This window comes from Lupinus angustifolius, unplaced genomic scaffold, assembly GCF_001865875.1.
Source record: "Lupinus angustifolius cultivar Tanjil unplaced genomic scaffold, LupAngTanjil_v1.0 Scaffold_387, whole genome shotgun sequence".
NCBI lineage: Eukaryota > Viridiplantae > Streptophyta > Magnoliopsida > Fabales > Fabaceae > Lupinus > Lupinus angustifolius.
Genome location: NW_017727795.1, coordinates 33,771 through 38,298, shown reverse-complemented (window position 1 = coordinate 38,298; position 4,528 = coordinate 33,771).

Below are 4,528 nucleotides of genomic sequence, written 5' to 3'. Positions count from 1 at the left end.
TTTGTTGGTGATCTTCAAGATTTGATAAACACAAGTTGTCCTCATCAAAACCATGACATATAAAGAGAGCTTTCCAAAGTGTTCCTCTTGACATGCACACTTTCAAATTCTTCTTTTTATCTTTGTACAAAAATGTGGATTATTAAATAGGTATATTATTGATTCACTAAATTCTTCTTAGAAAATAGAGAGAATAACTTTTTTTGTGCATGAGCAGGAGTAAACAACTTGAATTTTCTCTTGACCCTGAAATAGAGAAAACCCTCAAGAAGCAAAAAAGAGCACAAAAGAAGGCACATAAAGCAAAAACCACATTCCAAGAGAAAAGAACAGAGATGGCAGACAATAATGAGTCTAGGGAAGAAAACCAAGGCAGCATAGGAGGATTTGTCAGTTTCAATCCCAGAAACATGATAAGTATTGGGAGACCTTCCGGTTCTCAAATGCTGATTAAAATTAAAACAGGGTTGGTACAGCTCATGTACGCCAACCCTTTCGCTGGATTAGACCACGAAGATCCGTACAACCATCTCACTAAATTTTATGAGTTGGTTGGTACTGTTGGGATCTCCGAGTCTGAAGAGGAGACCATCTTTCTAAGACTTATTTCGTCAACATTAATCGGGAATGGTTCCTTGATTTCCCGCAGCATATGCAAAATAACTAGAATACTGCAAAATAACTAGAATACGGTGGAACAAAAATTTATATCGAGATATTTTCCGCAAGGAAAATTTATGGATTTAAAAACTGCAAGGTCCACCTTTATCCAGCCTTCTAGGGAAAGCCTATGCGAAGTATGTGATCGATTTAAATCTATGCTCAGGAAGTGCCCAAACCATGGATTTGACGTGCAAACTCAGATTCGTATTTTTATTAATGGACTTCAGCAGCAACATAAATGGATACTAAATGCTACTGCAAGCGGACAATTGATGACCAAACCTCCACAAGAAGCCATTGATATTACCGAATCCATGGCTTTAAATGATAAAAAATGTCAATACCAGCGAAGGCCACCACCTAGACAAGGTGGAATGCTTGAACTAAACCCAACTAATGTTGTTTTGGCCCAACACAAATTGCTTCAACAACAGTTAGAAGAGGTGACCCAAAAGCTTAATGATCTACCAAAACAATTGCAGGAAAACTCAAAGAAGCATATTTTTAGGTGTGACAACTGTAATGAGGACCATGATGCCAATGTCTGCCAGAATGAGGAGGTAAATGTTGTTGGGAATCCTCCAAGGTAAAATTTTCAAGGTAATTACCCTAAAGGGGGTAATAATAAATTTCAAAAGAATCAACCTTGGAAGCAAGATCCTCCTCAAAGACAAAACTTCTACCCTCGAAATAATCAATATCAACATCCAACTCAGGACAACAGCATCAAACTGGAGGATACTTTGAACCAGTTTATGCCAATGACCATGGCTAATCAGAAAAACACTAATGCTTCTCTTAGGAATATGGAAATACAAATTGACCAGCAGGCCAAGCAAATTGCTGAACATGAAAAATCAACATTTTCAGCTAACACAAAAATAAACCTTAGAGAGCATAGTTATGCAGTCCTGAGAAGTGAATGCGGATCATCGGGGTAGTAGAAGTAATAAAAAGTGTTGATTGATGTGAAGCTAATGACATTAAAGAAGTGCTTGCTGGGAGGCAACCTAGTATATTTTGATATAATATATTATAATAATTCCCTTTTCTATATTTTATCCTTTTTCTAGATTTTGTGTTTAAAAGTAAAACTATATTTTTTTTAGGGATCAAAAATTGGAAAATAATCTTTTGAATAAGAGATAAAATTTATTTTAAAAAATGGGGTATTAGGCCAAATGTGCAAAATTCAGAAATAAAAAAGGGGCCCGAAATATAGTCAAAGTCTTGGTCAAAGCTCATTACTCGGTCAAGCCTGGACCACTGACCCACCGCTCAGCATGGGGGACCATGCGCGCAGCGTGGGGGACCATGCGTTTAGCGTAGGGGACTATGCGCTCAGTGTGGGGGACCATGCGCTCAGCGTGGGGGACCATGCGCTCAGCGCAGGTCTGACGAGGCTAGTACCTTGGAACCAAAAACAAAATCCTCAAAAGAGGAATTTTTCTTATATTTTTGACTGAATTTCTTGACCAAAGACCTTGGCCAAGGACTTCCAACTCCTATATAAACACCCATTCTTGAAACATAAGCATCAAGCAAAATTTTCTTCTTAACTCAAAAACTCTTTCTCTCAAAATTTCAAATTTTCTCTTCACTTTCATCATGAATTTCCGAAGTTCATCAAGGAGAGGAAAGGAAGTCTCAAGGGAGAGCAACAACTCCAAATTTGTCTCCAATGATGCTAAGGAAAAATTCAAGGAAATCACACTCAAGAATGTTATCACTTTAGAAAAAAAATGTCTACTTGAGTGATGATGACTTTGGAGGTTTTTTTTTCATCATGGAAAAGTATGGATGGCAAAAAATTGCTCAACCAAAGAAATTGTTTTCTTTGGATGTGGTCAAACAATATTTTGCCAACTCAATCACATCAAGCGAGGCAAGGAGAAATCGTTATACTTGGGTAAATGGAACTCAAGTTTTCTACAACAAGCAAGTAATCAATGAATATTTGGGTAACCCATGGAATCCAACAAGTGACGGTCATGACTCGTGTGACTTTCTAATGAAGCTCAATGCATCCTCCTTGAGTGAAGAAGAAAGTCATGAAGAAGAATATGTTAGGAAAAGTCTATGTTTGGAGGACTTGGAGCTCAACATATTTGGGCCCATTTACAAATTTTGTATGACTCAACAAACCCAAATATGGGCAAGCTTCATACTCTCCAACATATGGCCTTCCTTACATGTTTCAGACATCCCTCTTCCTAAAGCAAAGCTATTTAGCTCCATTGATATTGCTACAGTAATCTCATATGCTATTTGGGATTGCATCAACAAAGGTATCCCTACAATTATTCTTCCATCCTGTATCACTGATTTATGAAAATTTCAAAATGTGCCTGAACCCTACCACGAAATGATAGCCCTCAAGTCTGAAATCAACCATGCTTATGTCATCAAAAATTGCAAAGAAAAAACCCTTTCCCAAGCTCAAACCGATCTTAAAAAGAAATTTGGTGACTTAACTCAAAGCAACCAAGTGAATATGGGAGGACCATGAGTTCTAAGGTAGATGCCATAATAAAGGAACAACAAATGCAAAATTCACAACAAAAGGGAATCTACAGTGGGCTTAAAGGCATCTACAAAAGTTTGCATAGTATTTTTGGGAAGAAATGTGATTTCAAGGGCGGATCCTATGAAGAATTTGTAGCAATGACAAAATGACCCGAGGGGAGATTTCAAGATACAAGTGAAGAAGAAGAAAGGGAAAATGATGAAGAATGAGAAAAAGCCTTTTACGGTTGTTTCTTTCCCTGTTGCATTTCTTTGTGTTATTTCCAAATTATGTTTTTAATTTATGTTGTCTGCAAGTTAACATTAATAAAGTGTCTTTTTTATTAGTTATGTTAATTTTTTTATGTTCTAATTTTTAGACAAGTAAATCCCAAATATTTTGAAGACTTGAGGACAAGCCATCATTTGAAAAGGGGGGACAAGACTTTATGTAATTCAAAAAATTTGTTTTTTGACTAAATTGTGTAAATATGCAAAAAGTAAATTTGTTTGGTAAAAAAAAACTCAACAAAAAAAAAATCAAAACCAGAAACAAAATGCCTAAAACAAAATTTTTAAAGCATGATCACATGATTAGAAATGATAAGCATACTTTAAATTAAGCTTTAATTGAGCAAAATGAGATGTATGCTAAACTTTTGTGAAAAAAATCACATAATGTCATAACTTGAGATTTTTTTTCAAATTGATAATTCAATTTTATGTAACAAGATCTTTGCAAATATTTTTGTATTAAAAAGTGTGAATCCAACCCAAGTAAGGGAGTGAGCCAAACTCATGAGTTCGAATCAACATTTGATTTGTCTAATTTGACTTGTTTGAATCTTTAAATCTCTTAATTCCATAAAAATGATAAAAAGTGATCAAGGCATTTTCTTTAATTAGTTGAACCAAAGGCCAAAAAGTCCAAACCAAGTTAGGAAGATCCTTTGTAAGCCCCTTTGAGCCAAACAAATGAAATGAATTTTTTTCAAACTATCCCATAAAACCGAATTGAAAATAATGTTCTAAGAGAGCATTAAATTTTAAAACAGTAGTTTGCAAGAATCAAGTTGGGGGGAAAATTGGTGGACTTTGCTTCTTAAAAAGAAAAATAAAAACTCAATCTTCAAACAAAAATAAAAAGAGATTGAGAAAAATAGAATCCAAGGTTCAAAGTTAAAGAGGTTGGGAAAAACAAAGGAGAAAAAAGAAGAAGAGTAAAAGTATTCCATTGAGAAAAATTTCAACAATGCTATCCTTTTAAACTTAGCCTTGAAAAATCTAGAAAAACCATTATCCAAACCAAGCCTCATTACAACAAAAAAGAAGACCTTAGTGATCTTTGATTGATTATGCA